Here is a 25860-nt window from a genome sequence, read left to right as displayed (position 1 = left end):
AGATGCTCAGAGGGTTCAGGGTTGGGGTGTGTCAATCACTAACCTGTAGAGTAACAGCAGAGCTTGTGAGGGGAGTGCTTGTGTTGCCAGTGGAGATGGGGAGCTGACCCATGGCAGGGGCAAACATGCTATGGGCAGGTGGTAGCGAGGTGCCTCACAACCCTGGGTACTCTTGGAAAGCGTCACCCATGTCAACACAGTTGGGGCATTGATATTGCAGACAGATCAACACAGGTGAACCCCTATAGGTGCTGAAACAAAAGGTATCTCAGTTGGGCACCCAAAATGGAAGGCAAATATTTGAAAATTTGGGTCACTAACTCAGTGTCACATAATCAGTCAGTGGCAGAGACCTGAATAGGATCCCAGTCTTGTGTCTATTATCCCTATCCTCTGCACCCCAATTCCTCCTACTCAAACCCATAACCTTCACTACAAAAAAAAATAATAAATCAGGTCACCTGAATGAATGGAATTTCTCTTTTTCAAAAGAGATGTTTTTTAATGTTAATTACAGAAAATTATCTTGGGCTGTAACCTTTTTATGTCAAGTTGTTATCGAGAAGCAAATCTCTGGGGTGAGCATTTCTTTATTCTGAGAGAGTTATTGCTTCCTGAAATGTGCAAGTGAGCATTATGTGCCATTAATAGGTGAAAAAAGTGAAGTGTAATCTTTTCAGATCTGAAATGTAGGGTTTTTACAGACAGATTTTTTGGCAAGTGGAATTTGGACTGACAGATTAAGGGGTAGAACCTGCATGTCAGTGAGAACAGTGAAGCAAGTTATAAAGAGTGTATCATTCCATTTTCACATCACTCTCTCCACATGGATGTAATCTGCATTGGCAGCAATTTAATGTCCTTTTTACTCATTCTCACTCCCTCTCTTTATTTCATGCACAATATTAACTCAAAAGCTCATTATCAAAATTCAGTCATCAAAACCAGCATAAAAAGAACAGGATGTAGCATAAACTGAATGCTTGGTTAAGATTAGTAAAATATGTATTAACAGAGGACATTGGTATGCCTGTGAGGTGCTGAGTGTTCTCAGCCATAGAAATCTCTAGGAATTGGGAGCATTTGTCACCTCCCAAGATTGAGGTCCTAGTAGGATATGGCACCTTTTATGGCGGTGCATTGGAAGAGCTGTCATATGTCTTAACTTAAATTTGCATTTCTTTAATCTTGCTAGTTTATGGCACAACATTAACATTTTAAATTTAGCCTTTAGTATAGAATTCTTTCTTAAAATTGCTTTTTAAATAATGCACAGCATAGTTTTAATTTATGGACCTTTGCTATACATAAAATACAATATCACATTTTTCCTGAATACATTCACATCTACTTACATGTCACTACCTGTGATGAAATGTTTCCCCTTCATGGCATTCAGATTGACAGTCTTTTTGTTCAGTTTCAAACTAAGCTTAGTTTTTCCATCTCAAGTTATTTTCAGTTCTAACATTTTTGTTAATGTTTTATATCCTCACTGTTGTATTTACAAGCTATTTGAGACTGAGTTATGCATAGAGCATCTCAATACTAGTGAAAGGCACTGTACTGTAATGGTCATGATGATGTTCTTAATCAGTGTTCACCACTGTCTTTTAAGACATCCACTAACATCTTTTCTGAAATATCAGCCTGCAAAACTACTGTTAGGAAGATGTCAGGATGATTGGAATATTTCAACTCTCATCATCTTCTTTGTAGTGGTTGATGTAACAAGTCCCTGGGAAACAGCCCTTGATAGCAATTGAAGACAATGAGAGATTTTCTTGTTCAGGAACTCCAAGTTGGGCCTCAAATTGGGAGTAATTTAATAACCAAACCAGGCTATGGGGCCTGATCCTGCAAGGTGCTGAACACCCTCACAAGTTGTAGTCAGCACCTTGCAGGATTTAGCCTGACTGGATGACTAATGGTCCTGAATCATATTTCCCAAAAGACCTCAGTCTTGATTTTAAAGCTGAAGAAATAGAGAAAAATTATCTAAGCGTTTGAGCATCCAAGATTCTGACCCTGTTTTTAAGCATGCTGAACATTGCATTTGTGAGTGCAATCTGAATTTGTGCACAAAAATGGGATGGTAATTTCAGTTTGCCTTTAGTTTTTGTGAACCCAAGAATGTACATGTGGAAAACTTCACCCACAGTTTAAGAGAACATTTCTGAAAATGTTGCTCATGTGTCTAAAGCAAGTTCCCCTTCAATTCTGAGTACACTTAAAGTAATTGTTGCAGCATGGGAAGTAATACTAGGGTGAGAATCAAATAAAATGATATGTTCAGTGCACTGTGTCCTACACACATTAGATTTAAATTGTGTCAGGTACTTGAGAATTATGCAGCACTGCCTTCCCCAGGCACTGTACTGCTCCCCTCTGAACTCTAGTCCAACCAGTGTACTTTTCATAACAAAGTCATTTTATTTTACACTTAGCCCAAAATGTAGCTTTTTCAGTATGCTGCAGATTTTCATGTCAGCAAGAAATAACTGAATTGTTAAAGTTGTCAGAGGAAAGCAGATGGTATCTGGCTGTAAATAACAGATTTCTCTACATCTTTGGGTTGGTTACTGGATCTGTGAAGGTAACTGTGGTGATCGGTGGGTTTCTTGTTTATAGTTGTTTGTAGGGTTCCGTTGTTGAAGGGATCATGGTATCCAGGAAGTTGAGGATGGTGCGGGAGTATTCTGGAGAGAGCTTGACGGATGGGTGGTGGTGATTGAAGTGGTGGTAGAAACCTAAGAGGTGGAAATCAGGGGGTATATCCGGGGGTGCTCACCCTAAGGCCTTCTTAGGGACCGAGCGTAAGGGAGAAACCTCCAATTTCTTCACACATCCATAACTGAACAGTTCTGCTACTCTATTGACCTTTAATTCTTGTACAATCTTTTTCATGATGATATGACCCCCAAGTAAAGACTTCACATTTTTGGACATTACATGATTTCTTTCCCCCATATATGGGATCCTAAACCCCAAATAAACCCTTCCCATAAATACAACTAGTATGTCTTGTTGGGGTAATCCCAAAGGAACACCCATAATACCTCAAGCTTAAATGGAGAAAGTGTTTTTGTCCAGTACCCTGCTTTTGTTCAGTGCCCCCCCCCCCTTCCTGCTCCTGGACTCCCATACCCTGTTCCTGCACCCAGGGACCTACAGGGGAGCACCCAAACTACTTCCCAATTTCTTACCATACTGCAACTTCCCCTGACTAGTGTAGCAATTGCAGGCTATATGGGCACCAAACAGTGCTGGCCTTACCATGAGGTGAACTGAGGTGGCCACCTCAGGTGCCGAAGTGTGGAGGGGCGCCACTAAGACCCAGAGTTTCAAAGTTTTGGCCCAAGCGAGGGGATACGGGGGCATCATTTGAGCTCCCCGCCTGAGGTGCCAAAATGTTGTGGGCCGGCCCTGGCACCAAAGCACAATTCACAAGTAGATACAAAATGTACAAAGCATAACATTCACTTACTTGAGAAGGCCAGCAAAAGGCCTATACATTATTTAAGAATTAATTTGAGGGATTAAATGGTGGGTAGATTTTATGCCGGTCCTCTGCACACAGGTGAATTTCACTTATAATGAGACATGAACTACAAAAGTTTTTCTTCTCCTTTTGTAAGAATCTGGGAAAGATGAATAGTGAAAAAAAGTGAAAGAAATAATTATACAGAAGACTTCCACTAGGTACACTACAACAGCATGATTTTACAGCCTGATATGAAAGCACACTGAAGTCAACAGAAGTCAGCCCTCCCATTGACCTCACTGGGCTTTGGATCAGACCTCTAATGAGGAAAAGGACAGACCAGAAAAGTAGCACATTTTAACATATTGTAGATGTAGATATTATGCCACATTTTAACAAACTTTTATTTAAAAAAGTGAAACAAGCCTTTAGAAGCTTTGCATTTTATTTTGCGATTAGGAACTGTTTTAAGTAACCAGTCTTTCTTCAGAAATACAGAAATCCTGCAGTTAGTTAATATCTTCTGTTTTTGTAACATCGTTGTATGCTTATTCTGTGAAAATTACAGAAGTCCTACTTGAGTCTTTTTATAATACTTGTCCTCCTATAGACACCAGATAGATCACTTAACCATAACCCTTCCCACACATGTAATATAATGGCTGTATGAACGGTCACATATAGCTGTTGGAAATGCCAGTACATACATCCTAGAATTCATATTTGCTGTTTCGTCAAAAGCAAGGAGCTTTTTGTGGTGGATCTCTAATAGTTGTTTCACATGAAGAACAAAGTCTTGATTCTGATCTCATTTACACTAGTTTTATCCCACCTGTAAGTCCCTAGTGATTTAAGTATAATTCTGATTTACACTGGTGTGAGAGCTGAATCAGGCTAAAATACACTAGTCTACTTATTCATCTTCACAGATTCAGTACTTCAACTATATTTGTTTTCATAAATTTAGTAGGTGCTATAATTAGAGTTGCAAAATTCAAATCTGGATTTAATTTTTCCCAAAGCTTTTTGAGGGGGGAGGAGGAGTTGAAACCTAGTCCTGATTTGAGCTGATCTATAATTTTATCTCTTTCCTTTTGTTCTTGCCTGTTATAACATTAAATATGTATCTCTTTTAAAAAGTACTTTTTATTTATAGATGCTAAAGTGTTTTACAAACAAAGGTAAGTATTATTATCCACATTTACAATTGGAGAAATGGAGGCACAGGGATTAAGTTACTTGCCTAAGGTCACACAGAAGTCAGCAGCAGAGCCAAAAATAGATCCGAGCTCTTTTGGAATTAAAAGTAGGCCCAAGCCTGGAAATTTGGATTCAGATTTTGAAAGCATTCCCAAATTTCCAAGTGTTCCAATCTATGGTTTTGTTTCAGCCCATTACAAAATTAGAGGCTGTTTGCAGACTTTGTGTGTTTGTGTTTTTGATTCAGGCACATGTCTAACCAAAATATGTTTTTATGGTTATGAAGTTATATGTACTGTACTAACCTGTTTCCCCTGAGTGTGAGTTACTGTAAACTGAAAGTGCTTTATTGAACCTCACATGCACTGCTCTCAGCAACTTACCCCTGTTTGATGATTTTTTTAAAAGTCCTCTCCTTTGAGAGTTATCAAATTAAGGGGAATAGATTCAGTTTATATAACTGAAGCTTTCATTATGATGAATTCCCATCAGCAGTCTTCCTCATTTATTCTTCGAACTGTTTCTAAATCCTCTAAAAATGATTGCTTGTTTCCCTAGTCACTAACAATGATCCCTGCAATGTTTCTTTGACTGTCAATATTGCTGATTTATTTATTTTGTTCGGAAACCTTCCTTATTGTACCAATCGTGCAGCAATTTTATTTCATTATAGTAACTTGGTGAAAATTAATACTTTGTTTACTGTTGGCATTGTAAGCCATCAAAAATTCAGGCTGCAGTTAGTTTTAAGAGAAAACATCTCTCTCTCTCTCTCTCTCTCTCTCTTTTTCTCATGCATGCTGTCTCAAGTTTCATTTTGTTACACAAATGTGTTCTATGAACCCAAGTTGTTATAAAGTCAGTTGATTTTTGTTATATTGGGCTACACTGTTGCACGCTGAATCTTTAAGTGATCTTACAGGAAACAGTATAGTGCAGGGGAAATAAGGGAACCTGAATAAGCAAGAGATGTAAAGCAAGAACAGCACCATCGTGAGGCAGCTGTTTAATAACTAGAATAAAGACATTGTTTGTGTTAATAAAAGTGCTCCTTTACTATGCAGCAATTGTCTATTGACAGGGGTTTAATCAGGCCGCAACTTTATTATTAGATGTCTGGGACTACCCAGCAGATAACAGTTTACAATGCACATAACCCTGGTTTATTTTATTTTGTAATTACCCTGGGGGCTTTTACCAGCTCCCCCTCTTTTTTCATTCAGGTCCCTGCATCAAATCCGTTGCCAGGACCTTACCATCTATACACTCCCTCACCCCACCCCCCAGCCTCGTAGGAGGGTTAAGGTAGGCTATAAGCGTGTGGGGTTGGCTCTCTACTGTACCAATCATAGGAGTCCACACACACCCCCCAATTCATTCCTTTAATGAACACCTCTTTTTTAGTCCTTTTCCAAGCCTTTAATCCGGTCTCTGTATAACTTCCTGATGGGGTACCTGCACTGGATATCTGCCCTACACTTAAGTAACAAGTTGTGACATATGGCTATCATGACATGTATTATCAGAGCCCTTCCTAAAACCCACTGTGGGGAAGGTGGAAAAAAAATAAAAACAACTGCACACAAGTCAATCTGGTGGTAAGGGAAAAATTCGTTCCCAGCCCCGCGATGAAAGGGTCCGCTAGCGTAATGCCCTCAGGAGGTCTTGATCAAACCTGGTATTTCACCACCTAAAATGGAGGGAGGGTGGGTCCTGCTTCAGACTGCTCCGTGTAAAAAGGGAGGTTTCAGGTGCAGAGCTGTCCCTTGTAAACCCCTGCGGAGGAGTCAGTGACAACGCTGACTGCTTTTTTGCAGCAGTTTACCCCGGGGGCTTTTACCAGCTCCCACTCTCTTCCATCCAGGTCCCTCCAGCAAATCCATTGCCAGGGCCTTACCATACCCAGGTGGGAGAACTTCCACCAGCTCCCCTCTTTTTCCCTCCAGGTCCCTCCAACAAATCCATTTCTGGGACCTTACCATCACTCCCCCTCATAGGAGGGTTAAGGTGGGATATAAGAACAGGTGGTTGGCTCCCTACTGTACAAATCAAAGGAGTCCCCAACCCCCACCACCCATTTGTTCCTTTATTGAACACCTCTTTTTAAGTCCTTTTCCAAGCCATTTATCCAGTCACTGTATACCTTCCTTATGGGGTACCTGCACTGGTCATCTGCCACAAGGAGGCACCAGAAATTAGCTTGGCTGCCTTCTCCCCACACCCAGTTGGGTTCCCAGAAATTTCCTAATGCCGTCTTTTATATCAGTTAAAAACATGACAGCATCTAAGATGGACAGTTGAACCCCATCCTCCTGAAACAACTCTGCTGCCCCATATATTATGCCAGGAAATTACTACCCTCCTATGGTCCCAGGGAATTTGTCCACCTCCCTGTTTACATACATCCTTGCCTTGACCACTTGGGAGTGTGTGGGTGGGGGCTCATATGTCCCCGCCAGACCCTGCACTGAAGCATGTCTTACCAAACAATGCTAACTCCTGGAAAATGTTCAAGGATCAGCATTGAGTTCCTCCTTGCTCTGAGCTTTAGTTCCACCCCTTTAAGCATGCCCAAATAATTTCCCCGCCAAGATGCACCACAATTGTATCTGGTGGCCGCTGACAGGCCCGCACAGCGTACAGCAGCGGTATTAGTTGATCCCATAACATGCCCCTCCTTGCATGTACCACCAAAGCCCAGTTGCACTGTTCCCTTCACTTGGCAGGCCAGCCAACCTCCCCCCACTACTTAAAGGTGTAGGGCAGTCATTAGGGGTGACAGTGTTGCTTCAAAATCTCTGTAAAAGAGGATGGTAACATAAATCTGTACACCAATGTATACAGAATTTGTATAACAAATTGGCCATCTCAGTGCTGACTGAGATTAACACTGAAACCAAACGGAAAAACTGAATTTCCCCGATACGAAATATTGATGAACGATGAAAGGAGTTAAAACAATAATTTAGGATTTACGACCTTAAAGCCTTTAAAATTCCTGTTCTTCAGGAAAAAATATATCTGTTTTTTACTGGAAGTCATTGTTATTTCATGGAATTGACTTTCCAGGACAGGACAGATAGAGCTTTGAAACTCAAAGACTATATATTAATGGGTACATACATAGAGGAAAATCCATGGAAATTTCAAGTCTCCATTGTTCCTGAACGTGTTGTGGGGGGAGCAGTACAGGAGATTTTTAAACACATTAACCATTACAAATGTGTTTGAAAAAAGTATTCTGGACATGGTTTTACAGAAATGTTAGGTAATACTGTATGTATACATGTACAGACAAAGAATAACGTGTCTAGGAACAAGATGAGATAATACATCAATATTTAATGACACAAAGATAAGTTTGAAAAAAAACATTTATACATGCACTTAAAATGTACATCCCATGCTCTCACTTGAACATGATTGTCCAGATTCTGGTCCTTGATGTGGGTACTTTGTCCTAGTCTACTAGAACAATGCCAGTTTAGCAGGCTACCTTGAAGAGTCCCCAACTAAGTGTTGTGTTTAGGTGATGTAGAGATCCTGGAGCTGGCCCACTGCACCATCACCATCGCCTTGGCCAGCTTTGTCTAGGGAGTGTAGAGAATGTAGGGTTGATGTGTAATAATAATATGACTAGATGACCTCGCCATTAAGATAGTCATTGCATAGATATGTTGGTTTACTGGAATGTATGAATGTATTCATTCAGGCTAATGAGAAAAAAATAAAGAGAAGGACTTACAGTCATTGAAATGTGTACAGCGTGTTTGTGACCATCAAAGGTATTGCACTATGGATTCATTATTACTAGCTCTGTGTTATACACCCCCTGAAATTACGCATCTGGACTTCCAGCTACATTATTAAGCCTCAATATAACCCCCTTGGAAAGGCAATAGCTATTTGAAGCATCTAAAATGATCAACTTAGAGCCATGGTGTGATGGAGTGGTGAGTGTGGTTTACTTACTGTGTTTTCACAATGGGTCATATTACCTGTAATTTGAACAGAATTGCAAGTTAGACTGAAAATCAGGTTCCAGTTAAACCTTTTTCCCCATCTGTGGTTTGCAAGGTACAGAAATCATATCTAATCTTGCAACAAGCTACCTCAGGGTACATAGGGTATTGGATTTCCTGACAGGCCAGGCAGTGTTGGTAATGAACTATCAGCAGCACCCTTCCTAGCTGACAGAGAAAGTGGCTTTGAGTCCTTAACTTTGTTTCCTGTTGCATAACCCTATATTAAGTGACACTTGTTTTTTTCATGGTCCTTAAATGATTGATAGTCTGGCATTTTAAAATACTCAGAGGAGTTCCTAACTATTGCTTTTCAAGTCTGCTTGTATGTGCTACAACTTCACTTGTGAAAAGAACTTAAAAAAAAAGTTGGGATTATTATAAAAACTGAAAGTGATACAATTGCACTCGTGACATATCAGAATATTTTGAGCCCGATGCAGCACTGAATTTACTCCAATTCTATGTTGGTTATCTTTCCACTCCCACTTCCGGGACCACTGGATTGGAAGGGAGCACACTGTATCTTTGTCCCCCAATGTCTCTCTCTCTCTCTCACTTCCTCAATCCTTGCAGAAAAGATAAGAGAGTTTTAGGCTGATTTTCCTATCTTACCAAGCCCCTGGGTTTCAAAGCCCAAGCCAGAATGTTTACATGCCTATTTTTAGTATCATAGCACAAGCCTAAGTCTCACTGTTGTGGGTTACTTTTTTTGCTATGTAGCCATACCCTTTGTATTTGGGCAGTTGCAGATGAAACCTTTAGCTGTATATAAATCCAGTGAGGTTTTACCATATTTAGTGCAAAAAACTGTTTAAAGGAGAAGGTATTTGTTTAAAGATGTTTTATATCCATTTTCTGACTAAGTATAAATGTGATCCCTTTCTAAATCAAAGGCATAAAGCTCCAGGAAATTTGGAATAACCAAAGGTATCTTGATAGCAAGCAAATGAACGTGACAGAGGTATTTAAAAGATAAATGTTTAACAGGATTGAAGAGTACACAGAATAATCTCTTTGTGAAACAGTGCCAACATTTAATCAGTTTAGTACATTTACCATCAATTAATTGAATAATTATTAAAATTGTTTAAAAAGTCATTCATTATTAATTTTATAATGTTTTTAGTATAACAGGTGAGAAGGAGAGATTTAGATGTCAGATACTGGGCTGCATCCAAGCACCTTATGAAGGGTTGGGGAGAAGGTGTCTTTAAGTCACCTTAACATCACCTCCTGAAACTGGTCAGTTTTGCTTTGGTGTTGACCCCAATGTAAAGTACAACACCCCTCAGGGTGGCTTTAATTTAAGATGGCTGACAATAACTGCTAAGAGCTGTTCAAGCAGCTGGGAATTGCTGAGGCACAGGGAAACCCTAACCCTCATCTATTTTACCCAGCCAGAGTGGGAAGGATGGTGATATATTGCAGTTGCTATGGTGGGTCTACTCTCAGGGAGAAGTTTCCTACTGTAGGGGATTCCTCAGCTGTCTGCATCCACTAGATTGAGGATCAACTCGTGCCTGTTAACTGGCACAAAGTGACTAAGAATTAGTCAAGGGACAAAAAATGTTCAAGACCCTGCAGCGTAGAAGCTCTGAAATGAAATGATAGTCCAAAGACCACTGTCTTAAATTTCATAAAGAACTGATGGTATTTTGAGCTACAATGCTTATACCGCCTGGCATTGAATATTTGGGTTCATGAGGGAGTAAGTTTATGGCTCAGTTTTCTGCATGATTTGAAGCTCAAGATGCTCAATCCGTAAAGTGTAGGGGCTTCTATGGAATCAGCTGAGAATGGAGAAACATTATTGACTCTGTTCTGGATGGAGAAAACAAGGCATAAAAGGCTTAAGTGATTTGCCCATGATCACAGGGGAAGTGTGTGGCTAAGCTGGAAATAAAACCTGTGCTTTAGCCACAACAACCTGCTCACTAGTACCTGTTCTCATGAGGGTGAAATCTGCTCATAACGTTTGGAAGCTTATATAGTAACTGTCAAGGTTCCTCCCCCACTCTGAACGCTAGGGTACAGATGTGGGAACCTGCATGAAAAACCTCCTAAGCTTATCTTTACCAGCTTAGGTCAAAACTTCCCCAAGGTACAAAATATTCTACCCTTTGTCCTTGGATTGGCCGCTACCACCACCAAACAAATACTGGTTACTGGGGAAGAGCTGTTTGGACGCGTCTTTCCCCCCAAAATACTTCCCAAAACCTTGCACCCCACTTCCTGGACAAGGTTTGGTAAAAAGCCTCACCAATTTGCCTAGGTGACTACAGACCCAGACCCTTGGATCTTAAGAACAATGAACAATCCTCCCAACATTTGCACCCCCCATTCCTGGCAAATGTTGGATAAAAAGCCTCACTAATTTGCATAGGTGACCACAGACCCAAACCCTTGGATCTGAGAACAATGAAAAAACATTCAGTTTTCTTACAAGAAGACTTTTAATAGAAATAGAAGGAAATAGAAGGAAAGAAATCACCTCTGTAAAATCAGGATGGTAGATACCTTACAGGGTAATTAGATTCAAAACATAGAGAATCCCTCTAGGCAAAAACTTAAGTTACAAAAAAGATACACAGACAGAAGTAGTTATTCTATTCAGCACAATTCTTTTCTCAGCCATTTAAAGAAATCATAATCTAACACGTACCTAGCTAGATTACTTACTAAAAGTTCTAAGACTCCATTCCTGGTCTATCCCCGGCAGAAACAGCATATAGACAGACACACAGACCCTTTGTTTCTCTCCCTCCTCCCAGCTTTTGAAAGTATCTTGTCTCCTCATTGGTCATTTTGGTCAGGAGCCAGAGAGGTTACCTTTAGCTTCTTAACCCTTTACAGGTGAGAGGAGCTTTCCCCTGGCCAGGAGGGATTTCAAAGGAGGGAAACCCTTCCCTTTATATTTATGACAGTAACCAAAAAAGATCCAACCTATCAGAGAGGTTTGAGCTACTACTACTACTTCATCTTCCTACTATCTCCAGTGATGACACACTAAACAATGGAACTTCATTTACTACATTGCTAAAAAGTGGAAGTTATGATGTAACTCCGGTAATTTGAGGCTTGGTCACAAATACACAGTCAGGTTGATGCAAAGTAGCTTATGTCAACCTAGCTGTGGATGTGTCTTCACATAAATTTGGCTTCCACCAACATAAGTGCTCACTATGCTGAGTTATAAACACCTCCTCCCGAGCAGTGTAGAGTCATGGTTGATGTAGCTCAGTCGATGCAGTGATAGTGTAGACAATGCATTACTTTCATTGACTGTTACTGGCCTCCAGGAACTATCCCCCATTGCCCCACACTGACTGCTCTGATCACAATTGTGAACTGAGCTGCACAAGGGTCAGGTAGACAGGAAGCTGACCCTCCCATTTAAAGTCCCATGAATTTTTAAAATTCCTTTTCCTTGTTGCCTGGCTTGGTGAGTACATCTAGCAGCTTTCTACTGTTTAATGTAACTGCACAGTTGACCATGCAGTCTAAATGCTACAGATGTGCTCCTGCCTGGAGTACACAGGTGGTGTTGGCTCTCTTGGGTCTGTGGGGAGAAGAGGCTGTGCAGGCCAGCTCCAGACTACACATAGAAATGTGGACATCTACGAGCAGATTGCTCAGGGGACACAGGAGAAGGGCTACAACAGGGACCAGCAGCAGAGCTGCATGAAATCCCAGGAGCTGTGTCAAGAAGACCAGGGACGCCAAAAATAAATCCAGTGGAAACCTGCAGACTACCTGCTTTTACAAAGACCTGCAAGCCATCCTCAGCAGAGACCCCACCACCCCATGGATACTTCCAAGGAGCCTGAGTCATAGGCACCTGCCATGAACAGCAAGGAGGAGGAGGTGGATGAGAAAGAGGAGATTCATGGAGGACAGGCGACCAGGGGATCCAGCTGTGCCATGAGCCAGGATGTGTTTTTGACTCCTCCACAGTCCAGCCAGTCCCAACAGGTGAGCACAGGTGAGCCTGATACGGGGGAAGGAACCTCTGGTAAGCATGCAGTTGGCTTTGAAATTAAAGGATGGAGCCCCGAAAGTAGCAGGACACATCTATTAATTTATGTTTTTTTGTGCTAGAAGAGGTAGTGAAACAACCAAGAGTGAGAGTTGCTATCTGCTTTTCATTCCTCTCTGGAGTTGGGCACAAGGGGCTGCACAGAGCAGTTTGTGTATTTGCCCTGGGATGTTCTGCAAATCCTCCATAGACCTCTTGATAAAGCTTTCATGGAAGTATTCTGCAATCCTCTGCCAAAGGTTTCTGGGGAGGGCTGTCTTGATTTTTCCGCCACATTTCTTCTGCCACAGTAGGACACTTTCCCACACAACTCAGCGATTATTTCAGCAGGCTCCATTGTAGTACCAATGCTTGCAGCATACAGGCCTGGGCAGCATTAGAACACCAGCAGCACCTGTGCTGTCTCTGTCTCTGTTACCTTCAGGAGTGAGAGATCAGCTAAAATCACCACCACCTATGGAAAATGGTGCAAGTATTCAGTTCCATTTCCCTGTACAACTAGAATCATGCCAGCAAGCTATTCCCCCAACCCCCTTCCGACGGCCATGGGCATCATGGTTGGTGCTGTGGCTGGCCCTATGCTCTGTCAATCCCTAGCAGAAGTGAGAATGTGATTCTTACAACTTTTGAGGAGCAAGGGGAGTGAATTTGGGATTTAAGTTTCTATTTCCATCGTGAATGCCCTGACAATGGTACCTCTGTGTGGTGTACCGACAGCTGCTGCCATTGTGGCATTCAGGGTCATTGCTCCACACCCACAGAATGCCTGAGCCAGATAAGGAGAAAAAAGAAAAGGACTCAGGATCACAAGTTCCAGGAAATCCTGCTGGCCAATGCTGTATCGCAGAATGAGACCAGGGCCTGGAGGATCACCCTTGTAGACAGCATGGAGAAGGAAAGAACGGAGAGGAGAAAGGTGCAGGAAAAGGAGAGGGACATGCAGCAGGAAATTCTTGTGCTTGTCTGACAGAAAATTGAGCTGCTGCAGACTTTGGTAGACCTGGAAGTTCAACAACCCCATGCTGCCCTCTCACTGCAGGCCATAGCGAACTTGATATCAGGGTCTCCCGCTGCCCCTTCCCCTCAACATTCCATGTGGCGTCTGGGGTCAGTGCACCACCCTTTCCACTCCACCCAGGGGGATACTGAAGATAATCTCCCATCTTGTTGTCCCTGAGCTGGAGGGTTGGGAAAAGTTCGGTGCAGAGATCCAGAAATGTGGCCTTGTGCATCTGAAAGTTCTGCAGCCACTGCTATTCATCCTGAACCTGCATGACAGTGTGATCCCACCATTCAGTGCTTGTTTCTTGGGCTCAGAACCAGTGCTCCACCATGTCCAGCTGCTCCATGAATTGACAACAACTTTTTGAATTGTTTCTTTCTGTGTCCCACAGCAATCTGTCTTCCAAGGACTCATCCTCTTCCCTGCGACTCCTGTTGCAGTTCTGCAAATACTGCAAGATCATGCACCCTGTGCTTGCAGCGCTCATGACAAGAGTGCAGAGCTGTGCAGTTTCCATGCTTCTGTCAGAGATAGTGGACAAGGGGGATCACAAGGGTTTGTACAGATTTAGAAAAGAAGGCATGAAAAATTGTGCTGCAGAGGAAATTATGGGATGGAGAACACTGCATTCTGGGAATTTGACCCGAGGCTCTGTCACACCTGTGATTCATTTCAGCCCCATTAGGCATTGCAAAAACTTCCCCAAAAAACTGTTCTCGATGGTGCACTGCATTCTGCATCAGTGAGGATGCACACTGCTAATACATGGAGCAAAGCGTGCATACGCACAAGTGATGTAATAACTGTGGCAGCTGTATACTGATGTAACTTATTTTGACATAATTTTGTAGTGCAGACATAGCCATTGTAGAGGACATTGTTTTCCTAAACATCTCTGAATATGGACTATCAGCCAGGTATATGATTTCCCAGTTCAATTGCTTTAGTAATTTAGCTTTGACAATTTGATCTCTTTTCTTATTCAACTATTTCTTTTATAAAGTTCTTTTTAGTAAAGGGCCATTTTTTGTTACTATTTCAACAAATTCTCTTTATAACCCGCCATTTTATGTTTTCTATAATGATTGGCTCCGCTTTAGTACCTTTTAAAATCAGAGCTAAACACAAGTCATAGAACTTAAACTATTTCATATAAAAACGAGTACATTTTTCTGTATCACAGAGCATGATTGAACATGTCTGCAATAACTCTTCATACATACAAAGCTACTTCTGTGGTTGTCATCTTTGTGATCTCCTTTAAAATGAAAAACCCCGTCTGTGCAGATGGCTTTTTCCATTAGCCTGTCAGTGATCTGACTCTAATAATACTTTTCTGGAGTATAAATTGTACATGCTATAGATAAAAGCTGACACTCTTGTAAAGTCTAACAGTTATATTTCAGTAACGGCATAAATGCAACTTTAGCGTTCATTTAACAAAGATTTTTTTTTTCTTGATAGTAATATTTTCAGTGTTAATAGTGCAGCATATTTTAACCAGCTGATCAAATACTGTGGTTATGGCTTTGTTCTCTAAATGATATTGAACAAAGATAATTTCAAACTTGGGAAAGTCTGATTTTGTAGCGTGATCTAAGAGTAAATAAAGAATCTGTTTTCCTCATTCTACAGAATTGCAACAATAAACATGTCTCGGTACTGTACAAAGTCATTTATGTGCTTCTTAAAATGAGAAAAATGGGGACTAGCTGGATGTCTGATAAGATGGGTACCTCTTGATGGCTAATTTAAATCCATTCTAATTTAGTGTGATTGGAAGTTCACCCTCTCATCGATTCTCACTGACGTCTAGCACAGTGTTAGCAATATCCTGATGTTTTGTTGTTTTTCTTAAAGCCCCAGTTTCTGAGGTAAGGTGATTACGTGAGTGTCTCAGGGCTTGTTTTGTTTTGTTTTGAAAGTAAGTTTCTAGTTTTCATGGGTGTGGAGAAAAGCTGGAAAATGTTAATCTAAAGACTCAAACACCACGAGGCAAATAAAAGGAACACAAAATGTATTATTTTTCAGATATTATGATTCCAAGCTAATCTCATAGCTTTTAAATACATGGAGTTGGCAAAACTGAGTGTATATAAAATGAGTTGGTAGTTCTCTCCACTGGTAACTGGACGAGTATACATTGCAAAAGCCAGCACCACACTAAGTTATAATTGTCACCTGTGATGGCCTCTGTAAATGGAGCAGGTCCAGTGCCTGAGAGTCAGAACAGGTGCTTCTAGTTTGGCCAATTAAGAGTGCAGAGCACCTGTGGCTATAAAGCAGTGGTTCCCAAACTTGTTCCGCTGCTTGTGCAGGGAAAGCCCCTGGCGGGCCGGGCCAGTTTGTTTACCTGCCGTGTCCGCAGGTTGGGCCGATGGCGGCTCCCAGTGGCCGCGGTTCGCGGCTCCAGGACAATGGGAGCAGGACAATGGAAGTGGTGGCCAGTACGTCCCTCGGCCCACGCCGCTTCCAGCAGCTCCCATTGGCCTGGAGCAGCATAACAAGGAGCGGAACAAGTTTGGGAACCACTGCTATAAAGGATTAGACAGAATCAGAGGGTATGTCTACACTACAAACCTATGTCGCCCTATATTAGGTCAACATACAGCCACTGAAGTAATTGCTGTGGTGGAGCATGTCTACACTACCTTCCATAGGTCGGTGGTGTGCATCCTCACCAGGAGCTCTTCCAGTGACCTAAGAGGGGGCAGTGTGGGGAGCTCAGAGCCCAGGCTGAGAGCCTCTGCTGGCAGCTCCCTGCCAGGAGCTTGGTTGCCCCACAGGCTCCCGGGCTCAGGAAAGCCTGCCCCTGACCTCCATTCCCCGCTGGTTGTGGGGGGAAACTGTTCGGGGCTTCTCACCCCCCCATTCCCTGCTGGGAGCAGGGGGAGAAGCCTCCTGGAGCTTCTCAGTCCCTACTCCCCACCACTCTCCTCAGGGAGCCCAGCAGCCTAGACAATTTCAGGGCTCACTGAGCTGTGAAAGTGACAAGGCTGAAGGGCTCCTGGGTCCTGTGGGATTCTTGTCCCAGGTGGTATCAGGATCCAAAGCTATCCCGGCTTTTTCATCCCAGCTGGGATTGGGGTCCAAAGCAGCTCCAGGCTTCTCGTCTGAGTTGCCAACTGGGATCAGGTTCTAGCCACCCAGCTCTCCAGGGCATGGGAACTTTCTTATCAATTTCATAATTGCTCTAACTACACCGACAAAAGCCTTACGCCTCTCGTGGAGATGGAGTCATTATTTCAATATAGTAGGGCATTTACCTAGGTAGGAGGAAGGTTGTAGTGTAGATGCTGACATAATTAGGTCAACGTAAGCTGCCTTATGTCGACCAAACTGTGTAGTGTAGACCAGCCCTGAGAGGGAAGAAAACAGGTGCGGAGCAGAGAGTGAGAGTTAGTCAGGAAAAGGGGAAGATGATTGCTGCCTGGGAGTCCGGAGGAGGTCTCGGGGGTAAGCTGCAGAGATCAGAGTACTCTCTGCATGCTCTCCCTGGAAGGTGAAAGGAATTAGCAGGATGTGAGTGGTTGGGCTAGACTGTTGACCCTCCTTTGCCAGAGAAGGTGGGAGAAAGCTGACGGTTAAAAGCAACAGAGGGAGATGACTGCTGGCTCTTGAACTCGGAAAGGTGATGCTGGAGGGCCAGAGAACGCTGAAGGCTAGGAGTAAAGCACTGTGGGGGACACCAGATCCATACTGGAGAACTGAGTAATGATGAGTGACACTGGAGCTGTAGAGAGGAGCTGAGGCAGGGTAATAGATGCCAAGGCTCTACTTTGTGTACTGCCTTTACTGTGGTTATCGGACATGGGTTAGGGTTTATGTGTATCACGCTTTCTTCTGTAATAAATTAACCCATAAGGCTATTTGTACTCAGAATGACTGTTTGAAGTATTTCTAGGGACCATAAAGGTGAGAAACTGAGGCAGGTGTGCCTTTTGTCTTGTGGCTTGCCACTGGAAGGAAATCTGTGGTTGGGGGCATGGGCCTATAACATCGCCATTGTTGGCAGAATCAAAAGAGGCCAAGTGCTGGATATCAAGAGTGGACTACCCAACTCTCCTGTAGAAGTGTCTCAGCTATGACTTAGAGAGACTACATTGACAAAACAGTTTGAGAAAGTTTTCATTACCACAGCCTGTGCTCTGTCTATTCTTACAATATGTACTAAGTCCAAACAAAAATCCACCCCTTGCCCAGTTTTCTCCCCCTGCAAGAAAGCCCCCCATTCACTGAATAACCAAATCAATACTAATAAATATTGGGTTGGCTTGCTTCTCCCCTCCTATGATCACAGTAAAATTTAGCACTCTATAAAAGTAAATAAATGATCAATAGAAACAATGTGCAGGAGAGAAAGCACTGCACTTTTTAACAACTGTGCAAGCACAACACTCAGTTTCAGTCTGCTCAGGTTTCTGGAAATAGGTTCACACTTGGCTCACAGGTTTAACAAAGACATTTGCAACAACACCTGCATATTAGGATTACAGCATCATGTTAGCATAATCTTGTTATTACATCTTACATCTTCCTTTTTACATCTTACATCTTCCTTTTTAGTTACTTTAGTAAAATAAAACAGTATTCATAGAATCATAGAAAAGAAGGGCCAGAAGAGATCTCCAGAGATCATCTAGTCCTGCCCCCCATACTGAGGCAGGGCCAAGTATATTTAGACCATGCCTGACAGGAGTTTGTCTAACCTGTTCTTAAAAACCTCCAGTGATGGGGATTCCACAGCATCCCTTGGAAGCCTATTCCAGAGCTTGACTATCTTTTGTGTTAAAAAATGTCCTAATATTTAACCTAAATATCCTTTGATGCAAATTATGCCAACTACTACTTTTCCTAACTTCAGTGGACCTGGAGAATAGCTGGTCAACATCTTTTTTTATGACAGTCCTTAACATATTTGAAGACTGTTATCAGATCTCCACTCAATCTTCCTTTCTCAAGAATAAACTTCCCCATTTAAAAAAAAATCTTTCTTGATGGGTCAAGTTTTCTAAACCTTTTATCATTTTGATGCTCTCCTCTGGACTCTCTCCAGTTTATCCAAATCTTTCTTAAAGTGTGGCACCCAGAACTGACACACTACTCCTGCTGAGGACTCACCAGTGCTAAGTAGAAAAGAAGAGTTATGTCCTGAGTGTTATATATGACACTTCTGTTAATACACACCAAAATTATATTAGCCTTTTTCACAAGTGCATCATATTACTGACTGATATACAATTTGTCATCCACTATCAACCCCCAGATCCTTTTAATCTGCACTATGACCTACCCATTTATTCCCCATGTTGTAGCTGTGCAGCTGATTATTCCTTCCTAAGTGAAGTACTTTGCACTTGTCTTTATTGATTTTTCATCTTGTTGAATTCAGACCAATTCTCTAATTTGTCAAGGTAATTTTGAATTCTGACCCTGTCCTCTAAAGTGCTATCCACACATTTTACAAGCATACTCTCTCAAGTCATTAATGACATGTTAAATAGTACTGGGTCCAGGACAGATTCCCAAGGGATAAATAGCAAATAAAAAATAATAAAACACAACACTTTTACTTTAAAAAAAAATAAATTCCTACAAGTGCATCTTTGGGCAAAAGTGGCTATAACAGTGATTAAAAACAGAGAAAATAAAACAATACAATTTTAATATTGAACTGTGTAAAGGTGTCACAGCACAAGGCACAATCTGGCCCCAGGTCTTTAGCATTTTAGCTGTGGAGAACGAACTATTACTGAATAGTAGACTTGAAAACATTATCTGCATGTTGGGTACTGCAGCTTATGCTGTAATGGTGTGGTTGCCAACTGCAAAGCACCAGCTTTTAGAGATTAGATTTTGCTGTTTGTTCAAAGAACACATGACAAATGGCAGGCAATAATACATAGAAATATATGTTCAGGGCCATGGCCTTGATGTTAATAGAATCTTACGATGGTATTTTGCTCAAGCATCTGACTTGTTTCAAAAAGGATGTTGCTTTGGCAACATAAAGGGACTTAAATAGCCTCTGTAGCCCACCCACCCCCCCAGCCCCTGTCATAAGGCAGGAAGACATCAGAACTGCTCCACTCCACTTCCCCTTCCTCTTCTTAGTGTAGCGTGGCCATGCCAGTGATTTAGGAGGACCATAGATGGAGCATAGTGATCTCTGACTGTTATGTTAGACCACTACAAACCGGTGTAACTCGAGGCTTATCTTAAATGTAAAGTTAGCTCAAGTTATATACACTTGAGTTATCTGAGCTGCACAGAGATCTATATTAGCAACACAGAGTAGCTGGGTCCCCATAGCAATGCTAGCTTGAGCATCAGTAGCGTCTGAACTTCAACTCATACCTGCTCAAAGGCCAGCTAGCTGAAGTTTAAAACACCACTTAACTCAAGCTAGGGATTTGTATGTGTGCCTGGGAGTCAGCTTAGGGGCAACACTTTAAGTTATGTCTCAAACTAAGACTGCAGTGAACACAGCCCCATAGAGTAGCCCTGGGGTTAAGACCACCTTTCCCCCCCGCCTGTTCTTGGACCTAGCACAAGAATGGAGAAACACAGAATCTGGGTGTGGGAGTACAAATATGTTCTCTGAGTTAGCAATATTAGATTTATATAATATAGTGAAAATATTGGAGTCAAGTTATCTGTTTTAAAACATCAGAATATAGTAGGTTTCTTTACCTCTCTCTTTACACCCCTGATGCAATTCCTACTGAAGACAGTGGAAGGACTCATATTGACTTCAGCTGGCATTGGATCAACCCTATTGAGCACAGAGGTCTTCACATTTCTTTCCTGGGGCATCCTCACTTAATAAAAACTCAGAAAATGGTCTCCACCTAGTATGTAATAAGTTTACAGTTTCCAGCTTGGAAAACCATCTGTTTGTTGCCACAGATGGTGTGATTTTTTTTTTTTACTCCCTGCTGTGTTCACAAAGCACAGTATTTGTGTCTGAGCCCACTTACCTACTTAAACAATGACTAGTGCAATTTGAGAAACTGGAAACCACCTCAGTGCAGCCTTAACAATATCAACCCACAGGTGACATGGGTTGCTCAGATAAATAGTTCAAAGACATTGTTTAGGTCTTCAGAAATGATCTTCATGAGTTGCTGCAGATGCAAACGTCTTCCAAGTTCTGAGATTTTTTATAGAAAACTTTCCATAGCAGTGCTACAGTGGAACAAGGTTGCAGGATGCCAAGATAGCCATATCAGCTGTGATGATGTGCTTCTGCTAAATATGTATTTTGTTTGCAAGTGTAAATAGAACTGACAGTACCAGAGTCCCTAGCGGTTTAGGCATTTTGTCTATTTGTAATAAATATTTCTATGCATTTAATTCAATCAATAATGCTCTTGACATCAGTGAAATAGATTTCAGGTAGCTGTTTGCAATGGTGTTCTAGCCGTGTTGGTCCCAGGATATCAGAGACAGGGTAGGTGAGGTAATGGCTTTTATTGGAGCAACTTCTGTTGGTGAAAGGGACAAGCTTTCGAACTACTCAAAGCTCTTCTTTTTCAGGGCTGAAGAGTAGCTCTGTATAGCTTGAAAGCTTGTCTCTTTCACCAACAGACATTGGGTCCAATAAAAGATATTACCTCACCCACCTTGTCTCTCAGATTTCAAGTAAGTACTTTCATAGACGTGGCTCAGTTTTGGAAATTTTCAGGCAGCCAGTGCATACTTTGCTCAGCTGATGCACAAGAAGTCATTACACTGGTTTAAACTCACTCCTGGTTGAACCAGCATTCTAGCATCCTCTCTCTCTCTCTCTCTCTCATATCTTTTACATTTGAACTGAGGCAGAGATATCTGGAACAGACCAGTTAAAATTTTATATTTGTTTAAAATTTTCCTTGAACAAAACACTTCAGTCATATGGTTGGCAGGCTTTCCAATAATAACTAGTATAGTTACTCTAAAACTAGGCTTGGAAGGATTAGATCTTTTGGGTAAACCTCAACTTTGCTGTGTATACAAACCGATGGAAAAATATTGTCATTGGTGATGATTGAAATTTACAGATAGGCAAAATAAAACAACAAAAATGCTGCCTGAGAGCTTATTTTTAGTATTTGATTTAAGGATATTTCCTTTGTATATTTTGACATGTGATGTTGTCAACTGGTATTTTAATAACAATAAAGCTTTAACATTTTGAATCTCAACCTCTACTGTCATTCAATAAGTATCTGACCTTCCACCTCTATTGTCTGACCCACATAGTTACCTGCAGCTGTGAAAATTGATAAATACAAAAATGCTTACAAATAAACATCAATATTATACATCCAAATTATTAAAAATATAGAATTCTACCAAGCCTATCTAAAAGCTATGCAAATTAAATGCTGTCTACTATGTTTCTCTTCTACAATTTAAATATTTGTTCTCCATGACATATACATCTGCTGTTTTTGATCTCCCAGACATTGGGACCTCAGTTGTTGACTGTAGACTTTAGCTGCAAGCACACAGGAAATGTGTGTACTGCTGTGGTTAGAGAAGAAACATCCTGGAGTGAATTAGTGTTGATCAATTAGAATTGGAAATCCCTTAGGGTACATTAGAGGTGGGTTTTTTCCTGAGATTTTTTTAGTTATATGTGAAAATCTATATCACTGTTTTGCTGTATTCAAATCAAATGCACACGCTTGGCTTTAACTGTGCAACTTGTGTTTGGGAAAATATCCATTGTATTCATAATTTATTTGACCAAATGTTTGGTAATTGCTTGGATTTTATTCTCTAAGGCTAGTGCATAGGAATTTTTGTCTGTCAGAAAAGATTTTATCCCTATTTCAATATTTTACTTTTCTTCATTTTCTCTTTGATATCATGCCACATTAGCTAGCTGTTCATTTTGTACTATGTCACTTAAAGCACACATCTACATTTTATTAATTTTACTGCCTTTAAAAATGTCAATGACTTGAAGGTTAAAACATGTTTCCTGCAGCAGTCTGCACCTCAGAGGTTCACCTTGGACTCCAAATTTGAGTCTCTCTTTTATTAAGGAGTGACATGGTTACCCAAAGTCACACATTTGAGCTCTAACTCATACATCTACTTTTTTGTAATGCTCTTGATTATGAATAAAAATGACAAAGTCTCAAAATGGGCTTTAGGGGTTACCATGCCTCTTAAATTTAATCATCCGCTATGGTAAATTGTCTTTGTCTTCTCTTTCGTCCTATGTAAAATAATCAAATATCTTCAACTATTCTGCATCTGTGGAGAAATTTGAGAGCCAGCTCTTTAGATGCTTTATCTACAGCCCCATGATTTTAAAAAAATGGAAAATAATTGCTTATGTTGATGCTAATCTTTTGCAAGGAAGTAATTACTCAAACTTTGGTTCAATATAACATGACATTTTTTGATGTTTAACAAGCCCTCAAAAGTTAGGTTTTTCAGAAAAGAAAACAGCATTTATGTTAAATGCATGAGGATTCAGCTTTGTCCGAGTCTCCTCAAGCATGTAGGGACAACCAATTCTTTTCCAGAAACACTGACCCTATTCAGATGCTTAAGCCAGGCGTTAGCATATTCATTTCTATGAGCTGGTCTTCAGTACAGGGAGATCAACACTGCAGCAGGGGTCGATGTAGTGGGTCTAGTGAAGACCCACTAAATCAATGGCAGAACGCTCTCTGGTCGATCCTGGTACTCAAGTTCTTCGAGAAGAGTAAGGTAAGTTGACCGGAGAGTGTCTCCCACCAATGTAGCACAGTGAAGACACTGGGGAAAGTTGACCTAAGCTATCTTGACTCCAGCTACATTATTCACGCAGCTGGAGTAGCATAACTTAGGTTGATTTACCCCAATAGTGAAGACAAGCCCATAATACCAATCAGTGTGGTTTTATAGAAAACAGGACTTGCCAAGCTCAGTGTGTATATATGAGATTACAAATTTGGTTGACAAAAGTAGTAGGTGACATACTATATTTAGAGTACTTGTGGCACCTTAGAGACTAACAAATTTATTTGAGCATAAGCTTTCATGAGCTACAGCTCACTTCATAGGATGCATTCAGTGGAAAATACAGTGGGGAGATTTATATGCATAGAGAACATGAAACAATGGGTGTTACCATACACACTGTAACCAGAGTGATCACTTAAAGTGAGATATTACCAGCAGGAGAGCGGGGGGTGGGGGGTAAACCTTTTGTAGTGATAATCAAGGTGGGCCATTTCCAGCAGTTGACAAGAACGTCTGAGGAATGGTTGGGGGGGGGGGGAAATAAACGTGGGGAAATAGTTTTAGTTTGTGTAATGACCCATCCACTCGCAGTCTCTATTCAAGCCTAAGTTAATTGTATCCAGTTTGCAAATTAATTCCAATTCAGCAGTCTCTCATTGGAGTCTGTTTTTGAAGTTTTTTTGTTGAAGTATTGCCACTTTTAGGTCTGTAATCGAGTGACCAGAGAGATTGAAGTGTTCTCCAACTGGTTTTTGAATGTTATCATTCTTGACGTCTGATTTTGTGTCCATTTATTCTTTTACGTAGAGACTGTCCAGTTTGACCATGTACATGGCAGAAGGGCATTGCTGGCACATGATGGCATATATCACATTGGTAGATGTGCAGGTGAACGAGCCTCTGATAGTTTGGCTGATGTGATTAGGCCCTATGATGGTGTCCCCTGAATAGATATGTGGACACAGGTGGCAACAGGCTTTGTTGCAAGGATAGGTTCCTGGGTTAGTGGTTCTGTTGTGTGGTGTGTGGTTGCTGGTGAGTATTTGCTTCAGGTTGGGGGGCTGTCTGTAAGCAAGGACTGGCCTGTCTCCCAAGATCTGTGAGAGTGATGGGTCATCCTTCAGGATAGGTTGTAGATCCTTGATGATGCGTTGGAGAGGTTTTAGTTGGGGGCTGAAGGTGATGGCTAGTGGCATTCTGTTATTTTCTTTGTTGGGCCTGTCCTGTAGTAGGTGACTTCTGGGTACTCTTTTGGCTCTGTCAATCTGTTTCTTCACTTCAGCAGGTGGGTATTGTAGTTGTAAGAATGCTTGATAGGGATCTTGTAGGTGTTTGTCTCTGTCTGAGGGGTTGGAGCAAATGCGGTTGTATCGTAGAGCTTGGCTGTAGACAATGGATTGTGTGGTGTGGTCTGGAGGAAAGCTGGAGGCCTGTAGGTAGGAATAGTGGTCAGTAGGTTTCCGGTATAGGGTGGTGTTTATGTAACCATCACTTATTAGCACCGTAGTGTCCAGGAAGTGGATCTCTTGTGTGGACTGGTCCAGGCTGAGGTTGATGGTGGGATGGAAATTGTTGAATTCATGGTGAAATTCCTGAAGGGCTTCTTTTCCATGGGTCCAGATGATGATAATGATGATAATAGGTCCAAATGATGATGGGAATAGCTCACCTTAAGTGATCACTCTGGTTACAGTGTGTATGGTAACACCCATTGTTTCATGTTCTCTATGTATATAAATCTCCCCACTGTATTTTCCACTGAATGCATCCGATGAAGTGAGCTGTAGCCCACGAAAGCTTATGCTCAAATAAATTTGTTAGTCTCTAAGGTGCCACAAGTAGTCCTTTTCTTTTTGAGAATACAGACTAAAATGGCTGCTACTCTGAAACCTATATTTAGAGTAACATTTTCAAATGCTCATAAATCACTTATGAGTTTGTCTATTTTTCAAAAGTGACTTAGGCACTTAGACTTCCTGAGTCACTTTTGAAAATGGGATTTGAGTTTTTAAATCACATAGATGCTTTTGAAAATATTACCCTATGCCTCATTGAAAATCAATAGGACTTAGGATCCTATATGTCTTTTGAAAATGAGACCTATTTACTTTTGAAATTCTTACCTTCCCACTTCTCTAAATCATCTAAGTCTATGCTACTCTGAAACCTGTCATTCTACTTAGTACAATATAATCTGAGTTAAAAATTATACAAAATTCTTGAAGCTAATATTAAATTGATTTAAAACTGGCAATTTGATATATCTCAAAGTAATGGTAACTGTGACTAGTCATCTAAATGAGGCTTTTTAATTGTGTCCTACAGATATCTGATCTTGGCTTAGTGATAGTCAATATCTGTAGCAATGATCTGTATGTGTATATGT

Source organism: Caretta caretta, chromosome 2 (genome assembly GCF_965140235.1).
Source record: "Caretta caretta isolate rCarCar2 chromosome 2, rCarCar1.hap1, whole genome shotgun sequence".
Classification (NCBI taxonomy): domain Eukaryota; kingdom Metazoa; phylum Chordata; order Testudines; family Cheloniidae; genus Caretta; species Caretta caretta.
Note: the sequence above shows the minus strand (reverse complement) of the source record.